The sequence below is a fragment of the Aphis gossypii genome, chromosome 2 (genome assembly GCF_020184175.1).
Source record: "Aphis gossypii isolate Hap1 chromosome 2, ASM2018417v2, whole genome shotgun sequence".
In the NCBI taxonomy this organism is placed as follows: Eukaryota; Metazoa; Arthropoda; class Insecta; order Hemiptera; family Aphididae; genus Aphis; species Aphis gossypii.
In genome coordinates this window covers 77,560,053-77,580,629 of record NC_065531.1, presented here as the reverse complement: position 1 = coordinate 77,580,629, position 20,577 = coordinate 77,560,053, and the positions used below count along the sequence as shown (strand labels likewise).

The window sequence follows — 20,577 nt, the reverse complement described above, 5'->3', positions numbered from 1 at the left end:
TAATTAATACAATAATATCATTGCACAGTAGAAGCAGATCTTTTCATACGGCGTGGCAAAGTATTGTCTTGACACTATCGCTACTGTCGTGTGCGTCACGGGTCACGACGGACCAAGTGAAGAAATAATACAATTAACTAGGTAGTTGTGGCAGTAATTATTATTATTTTTATAACTTCTATTATTATAATAATGCACATCACATTTACCTACACCGCATTGACATAATATATTATATTCAAATCTATACAGTGAGGAGTGTGCTTTGTCATTTTTACATTCGTCCGAACAAGACGTGTAATATCCAAGAGGCTGTGCGATGGCATACAATATTATAATAATAAAAATAAACTATTATACAGAGAAACATAATATCCCGAACAATAATAATTATCGGTGGACACTCGACGCGAACATTACGAACCGACGTGAATAGAATCAAATATTTTGTTTTTCTTTAGCGTGGAAATCGTGCATATGGCTGTTAAACCATGTCGATATATATATATATATATATAATATATATTATCATTACATAGGTAGGTACTAGGTGGTTATATTGGTTGTAATGGACGTACCGATTTAATATAGATCGATTCAAATGACTCGAAATAATAATCTATTGTGATGTATTATATTGTGTCGTACAATGGCGAAAAAATTAACGATGGCAGAAATCATGTCTTATTTTATGAAAATCAAACGGATGGATGTATTTTATTTTACTATTCTATGATGACGTACCTAAGGATTTCGGTAACTAATATTAATATTTATTGCTGGACATTTCCCATTGAAATATGAAAAAAATATCAAATGATCTTGACAAGACTTAGAATCGGATACATGAAAATCTCCAACAGCCATTTAATGTCCAAGTAAAAACCCCCAATTTGCTCAGCTTGCGGAGTACGAGTCACCATACAACACATATTAACAAGATGCTCAATATTATAATATACCAAAACTAGAATAATCCGCAAACTTGCCGAATCAACAGCCGAAATACTTGATAACCACCCTCAGTTAATCACTAATATCATTTAATTCATCACCGCCTCCAGCCTACTATCTACAATTTAACACTCAAATTAAAATGTATTAGAAGTAAACCCATGTAAAAACAATGACCAATGTTGCTGAAGGTCTTTTCTCAATTATTATAAATAAAAAAAATATTTATGTCGTAATCTATATGATATTATATAAAATATAATGTTTTTTGTTTGTGTTCTATAGACTCTAAAACTTCTGGACCATTTTCAATTAAAGTTATGCAAATAGATTTCTTGAGTTTTGGAAGAGACTTATACTTTTATAGCTTCTTTTCGACCCCTTAAGGTCGCTACGATGTTGGCGCTCATACGTGAATTTAGTTTTGGCTCACGAAAATCGAATATTTATTTTTATGTTTAAATGATTGCCTTTGATTACATATTATATCGAATTAAAAAATAATAATAAACAAAATTGATATAGACTAGCCGACCCAACATACGCTCATATGGGATTTTTTTTTTTTTTTAATTAATTAATTAATTTCTTGTTATTTAAATGTATACAACAAAAGGTCAAATGGGTATATGTACTTATAGACTCAAAAATCACTCGTTCAATTTCAACGAAAATTTTAGAAACTGTTCTTAGAAATATCTGGAAAGTTAAGAGAATAGTTTGAACTATGTCAAAAATAAACCAAATGATAGGTACATCCAATCTACCATAGGTGGATTTTCTATATCAGTTGAATTAGTTCACAAAGCGAGGCAATACATCGATGTCAAATCAACTGTGAATGAGGTACCTACATTAAAAACGAGTTTCGTCGATATATCACCCTCAGTATTTTATGTCTGTTCATTTTTCCTGGGCGAAGGCGAAGTCGTGTTATACAGATAGTTATATAATAAAATAACTACGATATTATTTCCATGTTCCGTTGGCATGGGGAACGAATTAATATTATACACACCATACAACTTTGCAATATATCATCGTGTTTTTAAGTACTCACTATTTCGGAATAACTAAATATATACCTAACACATAATATATTATATTATTTAATAAATATAAATTATGGACAGCTTCTCAAAATGATATAGGTACATTCGATAAATCTCAGTAACGCGTGCGTTCATCATCGGACATCCGGTCGAGCTGTTATCGGTTGTATATTGAAACTATTGTGAAGGTCGTACAAAATATATTACAAAAATCATCACAATAATAGCCATGTAACAGCCGCCTAGGTAAGATTTTTTATTTATTTTTAAGTACCAAGTTTATCGTGTAATTATCTAGAAAAATTGGTAAACATAAATTCTTAAAAAAGATATTTGATTGTCAGCCAATATACGGCATCATTCTAAGAAAATTGTTTTTTTTTTTCACTTACGCATTCAGAAAACTATTCAGAAACTTTAGTAGTTTAGATCTCTGAACTAAATGTAATTATTGAAAATCCAACAAATAGAAAAATGATTTAATAAATAACGTAAAAACATAACAAATTAAATATTATATTGATAAAATATTATGACTTTTAAGAAAATACATTTGAAAGTAACATCATAAATTCACAGCTACAACATCAACTATAGTTTATAATCTACTTTTGCTTAATTCCTTAATATTTTTTCTGCTTACATTTATACGGCATAAACTGAGCTATCTATGGTTTTATCCGATAAATACTCATTTTTGTATCATAATCTACTAAGTGGCTGTGATTTCTGATTAACTAATGTCTTGTTAGTCCTAAATATTTAGAATACGTTGAGACTATACAGCGTCTGATTGATGGGATTTCAGATACAATTTTAGATATTTCTTGTGTGTCTCATTGTGGCTATTGTTCAAAAAATATTTAAAAAAAAGCTTATTTCTTAAATTGGAATTTAAGCTCTTTTAAGCCGATCTCAGCACTAAGCAACGTCACGAAACTATCTAAATTTATTCGATATAACGACCCACAGCTTTTTGGTAAATGTTTCGTTTTTATTATTTATTACTAATGAAAAAAAAAACCTAAGTGTTCATGTTATTCTAACTGTATAACTTAATCTTACCATTCATAGGTTTTGTAATTTTGTTAACAAAACCTATATCATTTTTATATCATTTTTAGATTTTCAAATGTTTCTAGTCAAAATGTAGGCTTTACTCTTCTTCACTCTAGAATATCTACTGTTTCTAGATCAGATGTTATATGAGTAGATCTCCGTTCTATTGGATATCTACAGTTTTACCGTTTGGCAGAAGATTTTTTTATTTATTTCACTGATCAATTTTTAATATTTACCACGACTACTAATAGAACAATAATTGATACTGATAAACCAATTGCTATATTAACTTAATCTTCTTGACGATTTTTATATAATATCTGACAAATGAATCATCTTACTACCGCTAATTCCATCACGTTTTATGCGGTTGAAAACTTTTTAAATTTTTTTTTTTTTTTATATGTATTAGCATTGTAGAAATACAAATATATTTATTTATCTTGATCGATAGGTGAGAACCTGTACGTTTTTAACGCCTTAAACATAATGCTAATTAAAATTGTATATTTAAAATCGTATATAAACCGGATTTTTAACTAATGAGTTGTGATTTCTGTAGACTTAAATAATTTTAATTATATTATATTAACCATGCCCTGAACTTTATACTCAGCAGACTTGTGTTTGATGTCGATACAAGACAATTTACCCGTCCGATGCCCATTTTTATAGATGTTACACTCTCAAAGACGTTATAATACAAGGTATTCGCGTGTTTAATGTACTTAATCGTTTTTTGTTTTCTTAATTTCGAGTATACAAAATTCGAATACACAAATACCTTATAATCTGAGTTTGCTATAGTTTATAATGGATTTATTAGTGCATGGCGGGTTCCACTATTGCACAATTATGTGGCCAGTGAATTGCTTATAATATTTCGTTCTACTGTTATTTGTAATATCACTGAACTGTAATCGGTCATGATTGTAATAAATAATTATTATGTTTGCCCATTTCCCTAAATCACTACCTACCTGTTTCCTGGGTACTTTCAAGTTGAAAATGTTATTAAAGCTTTTGTTATATATCACCATTGGTAATAAAATATAACTTAATATTATGCTGTATGTGTGTTAAACGATGATGGTTTTAATATTTGTCAATATTTTGGTTAAAATATTATAGAGAAATAAAAATAATATTGCACAATATGTGCCAATAACTAATTGTATTTCAAAAAATAAAAAATGTGAATGTGTGATACAACATGTTTTATTAAAATATCGAAAATATCTGATATAAATTGTAAGATTTTGAGTATACCTTTTTATTTAACTACGAGGTGTTTATTATTATTATCTTTAAATATTTATATTTTATAGCTATGTAATCTATATATACATATAAATATAACTTAGATTCATTAGATTTTATTCTATATTGATTCTAAATGAGAATTTATTAATTTAACGTTTTGTAACTATTTCTCACTTTAGTATTGGTGGATAACTATCTATAATTATTATCTCATAGAGTGGTTTATAAAACGATTTATAGTAAGAATTTTTTTTTATTATTCTCATTAATTTATTCCAGAAACTTTCACTACAAACTTCTTAATTAAAAATATTTTAATAAATGTCTAATGTTAATCATTCTTTCTTGTTTATTAATACTTTTCTAATAAACGTAAATCGTCATAAAATTAATAATGTAATATTATTTTAAATTTAAGTTTGTTTTTGCTTTATAATAGACAGGAATCAGGTGTGAGGAATATAATTATATAATATGGCTCAACCAATAAAAAAAAAAAAAAATAATAATAATAATAGCGCATGAAGAGTGAATTATTTTTTTTTATTAAGCTGCATAATAATATTATAATACATTCTAAGTCCCCAAATAGAATTATTGAATCTAAGACTGACAGCAATATAATATTCTGACTATATTATTATAGTTGTTATTAAAATAAAGACCATAAACGAATATTTTAATAATAATTTTTGAACTGCATTTTATAAAAATCTACACAATAATTTGAAATGTGTGCCTAAAGAATTATATGTTTTGTTGTTTATTGACTATTACAACCATCACTGCCTTGCAAACCATTATTATTATTATTATTATCATTATTGAAGCGTTATTTATTCGACACAAAACAAGGTATTATTTCAATATAATGGCTATGAACTTAAATTGTCTGCTTTTAAATTTAAATCAACAATAAACGAAAACTTATTGCATCAGTAAATTATGGATAGTAATTTTAGAAAAAAAAACCCTAATTACATTATTATTTGTCGAATGACAATGCGCTGTTTATATTAATTACATTTTAATAATGTACTGTAATAACCGCCGATTCATGTATTTATGCGTAAAATCCTGAATAAGTAATCCCTGGTTAAAATATCTCATGTACAAAATCCTGTTAAAAAAAAAAAAAAACCAACATTAAATCCCACCAAGCGCAATAATAATAATTATAGTAATAATTTAAAATTTATCGAGCACTGTGGATTATGTGTATGGTTTTAAAACTAATGGTTAAAAACCCATCACTATGAAATAACTAAAAAATAATCAATGTTTTTTTAATTTATATTTATATAGTGTTCTTAAAATAAAATCATATTATTTTGTAACGTTAAAATTTATTTTCATTTGTTTAATATAGTATTTTAATCTTTATGGATTTTTTTTCCTAAAGTAAAGATATTATGTATATTTCACTTGAGTATTGTAGACTAAACATTTGGTCATTAAAACTTAATTGCTTCAAGGACAGACCGAAAAAACTGACTGCATTTGTCTACAATAATGAAATAATATAAATGCTTAAATGCTTATATGTTGTAACCGTTGGTAGAGTTTATAAATTTCCAACGTTAATAAATAAAATGTATGTTTAATTTCGTACCAAAGTATTTGTAATTAATAGTGATAAATTTAATGAATAATGCACATATACGTGCCGAAGGTCGAACTAAATTATAGACTAAACAAATTAATTAAATTCACGATATTATTACAATGCATTATGTCGTAAATTATTCTTAAATTAAACACGAGATATTTACTTTTGATTTAATAGTATTTTAGCTTTTTAAGGTATTTTTTTTTCTTGGCACCATTATTACTAACATTAAGATGTTTTAGTTTGTACAAACATTAAAATTTGTTGCATACAACTCAAGAAATATTATAATATATTATCATTCTTGAATATTAAATTATTTGTTTGTGAATTTAACCTCACCAGTGCCTCAAAGGGTATTAAAAAATAAAAATTAATAAACGTTATAAATCAAACACGTTCCTAATTTTAAAGTACATTACATAACATTATAGAATACATAAATATCAGATTATGCGTGTCATACACCAACTACGGTATTTGTATTGTTGTCGTTCCCAAATAATAATATTATTAAAAATAAAAACTGAATTAGTTTTTAATTATTAATAATTATATACTTTGTTTGCAGTCGTATTTAATACATTTTTGATTTTTACTAAACACAATGTCATTAAAAGTTATTGCGTAGTTTAGTGTTTTACATAATCAGTAATCAGTGTTTTGAGAAACAATTAAAAATGTTTAAATATAATAATATAATATAATATAACACTATTATCACTTATCATAATGTTATAATTGTGTATGCCGTGCATAAGCCTACTGATCATTCAGAAAATAAAATAATTAATGATACGCCTAATAATATTAATAATAAAATTGTTCATTTATAAAATTAATTTAATTTAAAGAGATCGATTGCTCGTAATAGCAATCATAATAATTATACATTGCATTAATATTAACACACTGTTCCGGTTATCTACTCTAATTCGAAGTGAAGTATTTTTGATGGATATTAATGGTGAATAATATATATAATATGTATATATATATATAAATATTAAACAATAACAGACGTAAATATGTATTAATCAATCATAATACAGTTATGCAGATGACACATTTATTTTATTTAAAGCCACGGGCTGACAACATGGTAAATCATCTTAATGGAACGAACAAAAACAAACAATGCCCCTAAAAATAATGTAAAACCACCATGTTACTTACATGTGTGATAGTAGAGGTAAGTGGTAGGGTAGCAGGGCTGATGTATGTGTGAATATTGTGTGTGTTTGTGTGGCTGTGGGTTTCAGGGGGGGAGGTGTTGAACAGGGTACAAGGTATATTATGCATATATATTATATATATATATATAGATGCATTTAGGTATACGTGACCCGTGTATAATACCTATACAAATATCCTAATAGCGATGTGTAAAAGTTGTAAATTTATTATGTATAAACGAATTCGTCAAGTAAAGAATAATAAACGTGGTATTAGGATGCACGAAGAAATGGCGTGTGCGAATACCCGGAAATGTACCGAAATTCTCGGCTAGATTAAAATTGGACACGGTGTGTTATGCCACATGTGTAGGACGAGTCAGACGTTTCGCTCAGAGCGACCGCCGGTGATTAAACGCGTGGAAAAATATTTTTTAAACAATTAGCGACTTAATTAAATGCACGAAATGAATGACGGAAAATTATCATTAAGGATGATTTTATTAAAGTCGGTCCGCGGCGGCTTAAATGCTAGTCGAATATATTAGTATTATATTATATTTTGTGCTGGCGGTAAAAACGGCGGAAATTTTAATTCGTATTTCATTAAAAAAAAAAATAATAATAATAATGAGAACGACAGAAACCACCTTTCGTATTAATTTGAATATAGGTGTATGCATAATTTAATAAAACTAAATAACTTTTATTATTAGATATAACGTTATAAAAATTTATCCGCAAACACGTCTTCAAACATTTTTTTTCGAATTATTATGTTTCTATTCAGCATTTCATATGGTAATAAATTTGTATTATTTTGTTATTATGCGCAGAGGAAACTACGATCAAACTTCTTACAACGAGTGATGGCCAGCCATAGGTAAAATAATATTATAAATCATAAATCAGAGATTTTCTTTCTACAACAAAATATTTTTATTTTTTTTTAGAAAATAAAATCTAGGTACACACAGACGTATGAAAATAACTCTTGGGGCTATATCTTGTATGTATTATTTGCGTTTTCTTTAATTGGTACTTCCACTGCTGAAAAATATTATAGAACTTGAGATAGGTACAAAACGTATTATATGGAACGATGAAGAGTGGTATATTTGTATATAGTTATAATGATATTTATACTCCTTTTAAACCATAGTATTATGCATTTTTATTAATATATTTATTCTTTAAAATAATTATTGTATATAATATAATATACCTAATTACAAGAATATGAAAAAAAAAATTCTTATCCGTATTTAAATATAAAAACGTGTCAAATATACTTAAATATAAATTACATAAAATCAAATGAAAAATGCACAGTTATTTATTTTCATAAAAATAATAAAATTTTATTGTGCATTTATATTTTGCTTCATAGGTAGTAATAATATTTATCATTGTTTGAAAAAATAATCTAAGCACTCTACATCAATATTATGGGCATTAAGTTGCTAACTATAGATACATTATTAGCATAAAAAAAAAAAATTGCTTTAACATTTTGGGGAATCTAAAATCTCATTTACCTCCCTCCCCATTATGGCCTAATTGCGTCCCTGTTTCATGTTTGAATAATCCACCCAAAAACGTTATCAATTAAACTAAGAAAAAAAATAATTTAAAAAATAATATTTATCGTTAGATATAATATTATATGCATGATTTATTTAAAGTTAAGCATAAGTCATTATTTCAAAAACGAATAAAGTTTTTGAAGATAGTATTTCATATTTTTTTATATCGTTACTTATCATTATTTTTTTCTATTTTTATAGTTTTCATTTTTAGATTAGCAACCAAAAAGTTTTTATTTTTATTCCAAAGTAGAAAATTCTTTAGTGTTTTTAATATATGAATATTTAATTTCGGAAGACTAGTGGATTAGTTATAACTTATAAGTACCTATTTAAAGTTTTGATGAGCAGAGTAATAGACAAATATTTTGTGCAGTACATTTGTGCCGATCTATTCCTCTCGTCAAAACTTTCAACAGTTATAACTCATATATTATTTTCATCAAAAATTAGATTTTGGATATTAGAGTAGGTACTCTAAATAATATTCTGTGTCAGAGTGTGGAATTAAAAATGCATATTGTAATAAAAACAATTAAAACTTAAATTTTCAACATTTCTGTTATATTTTAAAATTAAAAGAATATAATGTTTTCAAAAAAACACTAATAGCTTTTTATTTTAAATTATAAAAGTGTTTTGAAATAATATTTAATATTGTAATTCTATATCTATAAAAAAAATTGTCTTTTAATATATAGTTCTAAGAAATTTAATGCCAATACCGTTAACTGTATAGATGGAATTAAAAAAAAAAAAAAACGAATTCACGAAATGTATAGACACTGAGTTCGTTTCATTGATTGTGAAAAAAAAAAAATTAAATATTTCCATTTCACGAATATTGAGCGATTTCACGTTTTGGGGCGTAACACTTTGTACACCTTAATGTAATACTTATGGTAATTTGCACGAAAAGAAACAATTTTAAAAACAATTTGCCAAACCACATTTGAAAGTTTATGCTAATATTATTTAAAAATAATTATTCGCAAGAGTTTGATATTTAAATTGATTATTTTGTATATTTTTGCGTTATTCACTTTTCAGCCCCACCATGTACAAAATATGTTATATGATTAGAAAAAAAAATAGGTTGGTGTTATCGAATACTTAAATTTACCAATAGGTACCCACCATATTATATCATGATAATAATATAACATAACATACCTGTTAGATGCTTCATGAAAGTAACTACATACCTAAATAAAAATAAGATATATTGCAATAAAAGTATTTAGCTATGCTATCACTACCCATTCAAAAAAAGGAACATTTTTTAAATTTTGAATTGATGGTGCATATTTTTGTGTACAAATAGATCAATTTTTAATTTTTATTTAATAATGTTGCTGCTGCAGAAAGTAATAACTCTTGTAATTTTATATTTTTGTATTCCATGTACTTTTTATATTATATAAATAAAATTATAATTGGTGTTTACTTTACCGATTATTAAACTATGTTAATGCATTTAGATTATATAAATTATTATGATTTTACTCCGTACTTAAATATCGATAACTTTGATTATATCTATATAACAACAATACTTAATAAAATACCTTTTACGGGCAATGATAATCGTTGCAAAATAATTTGTGTTATCAAATTTCATTTTTTTTTTATTATTTTTTAGATTTATTTAGTGGCTTATTGTATTTAACACTATTAATTTACATATTAAATCTCTCGGATTTCAGCTTACTGCAGTACACACATCACATATAAACCGATCAACAATCCGTGAGTTGTGGTTGACTGATCCAGCCAAACCACAAATAATAATATTATAATGATAAACTATAATAATTCATTATTATAACGACAAATTATACAACAGGTACACTCATTACCTGTTGAGATGTTTACCAGCCTTTCGGTTGCATGTCATCATCTGGCATTGACATGTATTGCCTGATTATGTCATATAGATAATATATTTAACACAGATAAAATGCTAATAATTGTATATGTTTCTTTTTTTATTTTATTTCATTAATTTATACGTGTTTACAAACCAATTACGAAAACAGTTCTCCAAACCATTTTCGATACACAAATAAAATTTTAATAGTTAATGAAACAATCTATAATAAAATAAAACAGATGGATCGAAATTTATATAATATAACAGTATAACACGACCGCAATAATATTATGAATACACACATGATAGTGTGGTAAAAGTCGTCTGCAGAAACGATTTGTGACTGAATTGTGAGTAATATTTCGTGGTATAACAATGATATGACAATCATAATATTATTGTGACACATATCTATGAACATACACTTAAATCTACACCACCTCCACATGAAATCAACTCATTCTTTTCTATACACGAATTTCCTCGGGGAATCTGTATCTAAAGGACCCACGTGTTCATATCTTTACGAAAACCGTTGTGGAAAATCAGATCGGAGCGGCCAGTGCAAGTGGAAACATCTAATTCCAGTGTAAACTATCAAACAAATATTCCATATATACAGACTACAACGGTGGAAACTTTAACCATCTCCAAAGATACTGATTACAGTGCGTGCAAAGTTGAAGCCAGTTACTGCAGTATTCTCACCAACTCACTGTCCTGCTTAATACAAGTCTCCGAAATCAACGAAAGTGATAACCTCTCGTGTGAGACGGTAGGAAATACAAAACGTTAATAATATATTTGGCGCACGATTTAGTAGTAAATGTATCACATACGAATGGATACTCGACCGCTGCATCATAGAAGGCAACACGTGAGCTCACACGATGGTTATTATGTACCAAACTAGTGCATTCGTATCTAGAAGCTTTAAAAATATTTTTTTCTTTTTGCACGACTGGAAATAAATAAACCAAAAAGTCATTAGAAGGGACACACATGATTATATATTATTATATTGTTATCGTTGTAGTTATTATTATTATGTATGTTGTGAGTAAACTTTTACACGCGTGTACACACATACACACAATAGTGGTGCCTATGATATTTATACTGCAGTAGTTGACACGTCAGAGATAGGTCTGTAGAAAAATGAAGACTTACAGTCATCCGGATGATTGTTACATCGAGTGGTTCATCGTTTCCTCAAGATGGATTATGATTAGGCATTGAAAATATTTTTTTCGCATAATTTCAATTCATTAAAAATAAAATTTTTATCGTTATCAAGTTTTTATTTCAGCTAAAATTTGTATTTTTAATTTAGTTTTATTGTTTTCTAAGAATGTCAATACATAAAAATCGATTTTTGAACAAATGAGTATAGTAGTTAATCTATTCAAACGAGTAAAATTAAAGTGTCTATCTGTTTGCCTGGCTAATCTTTGAAACGACTTAATCGATTTTTACGGAATTTTCACAAACTTTACAGAACATTTATCCCGGAAATGTTTATATTTCCTCCGAAAAATTAAAAAACTGTTGAAATTAGGGGGAAATATTAACTGTAACTGACATTAAGTTTAAATGAGTATTTTTGTCATGGGTTAAATCCGGAACTACTTATTCAATCGTTTTTACAATCACATATTTTTTTTAATTTACAGAGCACACTACTGAACAGGTTTTAAGTATAGTTTTATACAAACTCGACTCCTATTTCCGAAAAATTGAGAGAGGAAATATAAATACACCCGTAGTATCAGTAGTTCATTTTTTCATCAATTTAAATATATATATATGTCTTTGTAGTCTATTAAAAAAAAAAAAATTTTGTACAAAATCTGTGTTGCTTTTAGTATTGTTCATTTTCATGGACGCACACAAGTACCTACACGTAAACTGGATCATGGAGTTATAGCATTTAAACCAAAATACACCTAGCGGTGAGCACCACACGTATTTTGTTTTTGATTATATTTCCCATGGTAAAGTCGGTTATTACTGATAATTAGCCTTTACACTTAAGTAATTTAGGTTTAAAGAAGCAGTGTGCCACAAAATGTTTGTATAATTAAAAAAAAAACTATGAATAATTATAATTATTTAACTACTCATTAGAAATTAAATTTTAGACTCTGAGTAAAGTAATAAATGTATTGATTTTATTCACTTAAACAAAAACTTGTATTTTTTTTAGTGCTGCAAACACTTTTTATACCAAAAAAATTGTTCAATTATCAATATTGAGGGTTATGTGTGGTGGATGTTGGATCTAGTTTATATTTTTTAGTAAGAGATTATAAAAGTAATTGAAAAATAAAAATTATATGACCAAAAAACGTTATATTTACTCGATTTTTGTTTTCAAAAAAATTGATTTTGATTATTTCTTATAACTGAAAATTAAATAATCACGGATAGTTGCAATTTTCAAAAAAAAAATATATATATAGCTTTATATATTATATGTACCTATCATATTTTTCGATTATGACTAATTTTAAACTATGAAATATCATGGTTTATGAAGAATCATTTATATTATTATTAGATACCTAAGTTGATATCGACTTATTAATTGACTTAACTGTTTATAATATATGCAATGGTTTTAATAAAAATAGATAATGGATAAGATAAATAATTTAAATATAAATAAGTGTGCCAATACACTATTTCAGATTCCTTTTTTTTTTTAAATGTAATGATGTATCATTGAATTAAAATTTAACATATCAATATTAAAGTGATCAGTCTAAAAGTATTTAGGTATCAGGTTGAAACACCTACTACACAATTGAGTGACTTTACTAAATTTTTTATACATTTATCCAAAACAATAATTTGCATTATAATATGAAATTAAAAGCATATGTTGTAATATTGTGATTTTTTTTTTTTTAATGACTTAAATAGTATTAGTTGTTGGTATTTCAATAAAAAAAACCAGTGGGTAAGTAGGTAACCGTTCTAATGTACAGTAAGAGTTGAATGTACCTAGTTATTTAGTAGGTCATTGTAATGGTCGTGTTAAAAAAATTGAATTAATTGATAAATTATTACATTAGAATAAAAATTTTGAGCTGAGACAGTCAAACTATATTACAAGTATGTTTTATCAATGCAATTATTATAATAATCTACTTTAGTCCTCGTAAATATTTTTGAATTTTAATAAAATCACTAAAAACGTAATTATTTGTTTAAATATTCAATTTCGACAAAATTTAAATTTCAGACGCTTATTATAAAAAGTATTTAAGTATGGAATTTCAATAAACCTTTATATTAAAAACTTTAAGGTACCTACTAAAAATGTTATGAATTTATGTTACAAAATAATTTGCAAATGTTGGTGATTTTGATGAATTTTGTAAAATATTAACTTTAAAAGCTAATAATAAAGTATTGCCTCTGTATTTGGATCTATTTTGCATAAATAATATTTGAGGATAAGATTATATTAGATGTTCAAGTTTTTTATAGAAAAATAAAAATTGTAGCAATACATAAATTAAAAAAAAAGTCAAAAATTACAAACATCTATAAATAGCACAAAAAGTAATTGATATTTTTAAAATTATACTATGTGTAGAAAATGCTATTACAAATAATTGGTAAACATTTCAAGTACCTATGTATAATAATTTATTTTCGAATTAAAAAAAAAAAAAAATCGATTACTTCAAAAACTAGATTTGTGTGAAAATGTCTGTTTTCTTCAATTATTAACTACTGTACATTTTTTACTTTTTAACTATAAATTCCTACCTCCCTGTTAGTACCAACTACCAACTTGATTTGATTTGCTATTAAAATTCGCATTTAAAGTATATTACTGTCTTGTCACCTTTTTTTTGTCAGTATCGAAAGTACTTTCGTATTTTTACTGCTGTATAAGTTGTAGATGTAGATTATTGATAATGTAAATGTAGATAATATCTTATCCATATATTTTTTCACAGTAACTAGGAATATACGTTATAATATTATATTTATAATACATCAATTTATGCGAATTTGTTAAGGAATAATTCAATTTGTCACGATCCAATAATTATAAGAATTTTAATCGAACTTAAATCTCGCACATTGTATCTATTATGTAGGTTAGTATAAATTTCAAACTGTCGACATTACACAAATCATAAAAACATTTTTAATGGCATTACATTTTATGTAACAACAACTCACAGCCGGTTGACTGTATGTTGTCACTAATTTAATGCAAATCTCCACAAAAATATATTTTTTTAATTGTATCTCCTTAGCTGCAGTTTATACTTTAAACTCATAAATTCCACAACGCACCGCAATATTAAATTACTATCATCATTTATATTTTAATCAAGTAATCACGTATATTAAATTTACCATCAACTAAAAAGTATAAACGTTGTGCAACTTGATATTTGGAAAACCATTATTTATTATTCCAAATTATGTATGCACCCCCTAAAGTAAACCGAAGTATAGAAGACGTCTAATCATATATTGATTACCATATAATGTTATATTTATTAGTGAATTCGCACGTTTTTATACTTAAGACTTTTTATTAACATAATATAGTGTAATCTATATAAAATATTGCATAATATTATGCAGAAGTGATATTATATATTTTCGTCGTCTCTAGTTCATATTATGCGTATATCGACAAATTATAATTTTTTTCCCCGTTTCTCTAATATTATAATTTATTTTTTGTTTTTTGAATACGAGTAACAGAATAATGCGAAAATATTGTATGCAAATTTCGAAGAAATATTATTATCATTATGTGTATGTAAAAGAGGTTATGAAATGTGTTTTAACCATTTATAAGATTTATTCTATTGTTTTAAATACAGTCTAAAGGTTTTGTAGGTTTGATTTATTATGCTGAACCCGTGTTTTATACAAATATAATAATAAAAATACAAATTTATTATTATTCCATTCATAAAATGTGCGTATTATGTGGAGCAAACTTTCAAAATTTCTAATGTTAATTTTGTTGTTTAATTTAATATGTTCAACGTGGAATAATAATGGGGACATGCTATCAGACTGACCACGTCACAAACTTTATTATTTATTTTAAAGTAAAATAAAAATAAATAAAATGGAAGTCACTCAGAAATTGTCAAAAAAAAAAACCATCTTGGAATCGCATCAAACACTCAAAACACAAGACGTATATTATGAAATAAATTTATTGTAACAATAAAACAGTAACAATACAACTGTTGTATTGTGCTAAAATAGTATATTTCTCTTTTTAGCACTAGATAATGTGTATGTTTATGCGTTTTGGATGGCTTAACTGTGGTAGAATGGCTCGTCACGACCCACCGATTGGCGAAGAGGAGAATGTTTACAAAATTCCTTCTTAATAAGATATATTTATCTATTTATTTATACTTTTTTGAAAACTGTCAAGTCTGTTGTATGTTAACGACGACTTTTTTTTACTATTATAATTTTTTTTTTTAATTTGAACGTTGAGTAAAAATATTTTCTAAGAGTTTATAGCTCGAAATAATATTGTAATAATACATACTCAAAACATAATACATTACATTATTCTTTTGCATAAAATATAAAATATGTTGTCAGTAATTTTTTAATGAGACGAACTTCGTCGGATCAGCCAACACTGTCAAATCGTACAGTGCTCGTTATGTAATTCATTTAATATATTATCCATAAGTACACAATATTATTCACCTTCGTTTCTGACGCAGTCGTGATGACGAGCACGCGGGGAGCTATTCATGGCCACGTGACTCTTACACCGCGATAAACACTTGACCATTGTGCGTGATAATGGTGGAGAGAATGGCAGAATTATTCGCATTTTTCGGATTAATTCATTGCGAAGTCGTTGGTGTACAGGTTAGGTTGCTACGATCAAATCATCAGGACCCATCACGGCGACGTCTATCGAACGTTATCCGTCGGTCATATCACATCGGATTATGGTAAAAAAAAAATCAAAAATGGCGAAACGCGCGACGGGACTTGTATAATGCTCTATTCACGAATAATATAAATATATTAATTACATAATATATAATATATATATGATAAACAAACAGAAAAACAACTTTGTAATACGCCTATATAGTGTGGCTTATAATAATATTAGTATAGCTGGTAGGTACCTCATATTACTACACACGCATGTGTCGATTGAAACGCGACGATAAAACGAATTGGGTAGGTATGAATTCGCTTAGTCATGACGTTTCGTGTTCATAATGTTTAATATTATAATATTAATATTCTAATAACGAGACGATAACGATAATCTAGAATGGACATCGAGAGGAAATCCTCTAAAAAAGTTATAAATTATTGTTTTTCGTCATTACGCTCTATCGATTATCCTCGATGATAAGTATTATCATAAATTAAACGTCGGTTTTCTTCTTCTTATTTTTTATTTTTTATTTTTTTTTCTAACGGCATTTGTTTTATTTTTTATGTTACCGGTGTCAAAAACGACAACAATTCACATTAATTCGTTTACATTAATTCAATCGAACCAAGAGCAGAGTTATTCGTCTCGTACAATATATAACGACGATCTGTCTTGCGGGATTAGTCTTTAACCATTCATACACGCACACACACACACATAGACATACTGAATAATATAAATTATACGTATACATATATATATGCATGAAGCTTGTACATGGAATTTTCTATACACGAAACGTTTTATTTATTATTATTGAAATTTTTTTGTTTATTAACAATAGGTTGTATAAATCTTAATATTGGATATATTTATAGTAAAAGTACCACACTGCAGAGACATCCTCGACCGAGTCTCGTGAGATGTTATCACTATATTGTGTTGTATCTTTAATCGTATCGGATAGATATGAAAAGTAAAAAATTAGTCAAATAAATTTGAGTCACATTGTGGACGTTTCGTATGCATAACTTTTTAACCTTCCTAACCTTCGCGATTTGAAACAATAATGTTATAATAGTGTGATATCATAATATTATAATGCTGCAGATATTATGTTTCGCGAATACGTCTTTAACGATGTGCGGCTGTATCTATTATTTTATTTTATTTTATTTTTGAGGGTTCGTTTAAATCATTTCTCGAAGTGTCCGACGATTTAAAATTATTAATTTTAATAAATTTTAAAAAACCGCTCTATCAATACGCGTGTGACGACCTCATATAAATGCTCGCGATTGATGTGACGCGTACGTTATTGTTCGAAAAACGCGTATCGATTTGTGGTTATTATTATTGTATCTAGGCGGACGGTAAATTAAACCGCGATATTTAAACATAAATAACACAATATATCTAATCGGTATGATTGCGTAACATCGAGTCGCACAAACAACATCATTTTTTATTTTTAATCTACACGTTCGATCACAAAATTAATACCATAATTTATACGTGTAGCTGAAGTATTTCTTTTGTTGGACGTTCAACGAGAATCAATGAGTGAATGTAATGCAGAATGTAATTTAAAAAAACCAGCTGCTCCTGCCCAGATAGTCGTTATAATTCTTGAATTTTTTTTTTTTTTATTATTATTTTCATCGTCTTTGTTGTTATTATTATTATTATTATTATGTTACATTACATTTTTCCCCTACACACAAAAATCACTTGAATTTCAAATTTAAATTTATACTGTATTTTGCGCAATAATTTCTCGACTTTATCGTTAATAATATATCAGTCCAGTAGGTATACTTTCTGCTTTATTCCGCGTCTTATCCACAGCGAGTCAAAACTACACGAAAATAATTATTTAAAAAAAAAACATAACAAACAAAAATACAACACTTCTGACACAGTTCTTGAAATAAATAAATCGTTAAAATCTAGCTACGTTTTCTTAAAGACGAAAAACTTTAAAAACTCGTAATATCATTATATTCCGTTGGTTCAAATAATATTTATGAAACTTTTGTCTTAAACTTTTAACATCTTTAATATAATTCATAATACCTAAATCCTTTAAGCATATAGAAATATTATGTCGCGTTAGTGAATAAATTGGTATTTTACTTATTCTGTCATAAACTATTTTTATTAGTATGAACTCTGTTAGACTATTGACAATGATTATTGATCTATATTATTATTTTAATTTCAACGTAGGAGGTACGTGTGTTGTCATTTTTTTCAAATAAATATTAGATGAGAGAGCATCAAAGCATTATGGATAAAATACTCCACATGCGTTTTTTATTATTTTCCCCTATATAGTACAATATTTTGCATTAGTAATTAATATCTGGTAGGTATATAGGTACAGTTTTTAAAATAAATAAATTAATTGACTTGGATAATATCGTTTCATTTTATTTTCATTATTTTTCAATGTCCGTTTCTCGTGAAAAGTAATAATTAATCAATATTAAATAACCATTCTATTTTAGTCCCCCATACTTTAAGTTATCACGTATTTATGTTTGCCGTTGTATAAGTATTAATGTTATTAGTTTTATCGAACTCACTATAAAAATTTAAAAGTTTTTAAGAGCTTTTAGCATAACATAAGACATTAAGACGTATACCATTAAATTACTCTCACGAGCTGATTATATAATCATACCGATGTTTAAAAGCACTGGCGCCACGTGTTATCTTGGATACCGACTGCGGTTTGCATCATTTTGTGGTTTTAATTTAACAACAGCCGTTTAGAGTAAACCTTTATTACTTGTGTTAATATTATTATTGTTGTTATTATTGGTACTTGTTATTTTTTGATCAACTCGTTAGCCGTTCAACACCTTTCCTATTTTCGTATGTAAGTTATGTTGGTTTTTTTGAATCGCTCGACAACATTACTTACAATTGGAATATATTAATATTTGCGATTTCAATTTAATAGCATGCAAACCCATTTCATATTTGTTATTACTTTCTCTCCTCTCTTCGTGGTTCTCCAATCATTTTAAAACAACGTAAGGATTTTGTGCTTCGTATTAATATGCTCATTACTTTTAAATAATTGTGCATTTATTGTGAACTTGGTTTAAATCATGTTTATCTTTCCTCGCACAGACTTGTAATAAAATATTTAATGGAATATCGAACGAAAATATTTAATGTGTTCGTATTTTATCTTTTATCTCCATGCGTAGGTATGTTATTATTAAGGACACAAGGTTACTTATGAGTATTGGCTTGTTATATACAATGACAAATAATATAGACTTATAGTTACAGCAAGCCATTATAAAATATTAACTTATATTTATTTTATTTATAGTTAATGGATAAAGTTTTGTATTGACACAATTATAATTTGTTTTAATACAAATTTAAAAAAAATAATAAATATATATATATAGATATATATATTTATATAAATATATGATACAATAATAATGTAATTTTAAAAGGGAATAAAATAAATGTATGCTATTATTATTATTTAGATTCTTTAAAAAGATGTAAGAAACAAACGATTTAAAAATACACTAATTCTTAATAAAAAATATCTATACGTTTATCAAGACACGTAATAACAATATTATAATTCATCGTACAAAAATATTGATGGCCTAAGATGATAACTGAACTTGAAAATATTGTAATAATAACCAATATTTTAACCAAATCATGTACAAATAAAAAAAAATATATGATTATTATAATAATTGAAGGTCCAACACAATAATATAGACTACACATGATATAAAACTAAAAAGTTAAGAAATTAAAAGGCTTAGTATATTAAATACCTATAATATATTTTAATAATGAGAAAACTAGTGACGGGGATGGGACATGAAGTTGGGAAAACTGCTGTGAAACAAATGATAAGGCACTGCAGTGAAAAGCTTTACCATCTGAACATTATGATAATTTGCTAATTAACAGTCATTTTCGCCGTGGATACAAATGGAATCGTTAATATTCGCACTGCAGATAGTGAATCTAAATGTTTGCCGGAAACTCGCAATTAAAACTTAGATGAAAAACTGAGGTTGCGTAACACTAATC

At 26.7% G+C, this 20,577-nt stretch overlaps 1 long non-coding RNA gene across 1 annotated transcript in view; it reads left to right on the top strand.

The window, feature by feature from the left end:
* Positions 1-2,002: 2,002 nt before the first annotated feature.
* The window catches only part of LOC126550043 (uncharacterized), a 31,151-nt gene continuing 12,576 nt past the window's right edge, over positions 2,003-20,577 (top strand). Inside the window, exon 1 of the long non-coding RNA XR_007604066.1 lies at positions 2,003-2,252. This is a non-coding gene — a long non-coding RNA (uncharacterized LOC126550043). The remainder of the gene's footprint in view (positions 2,253-20,577) is intronic.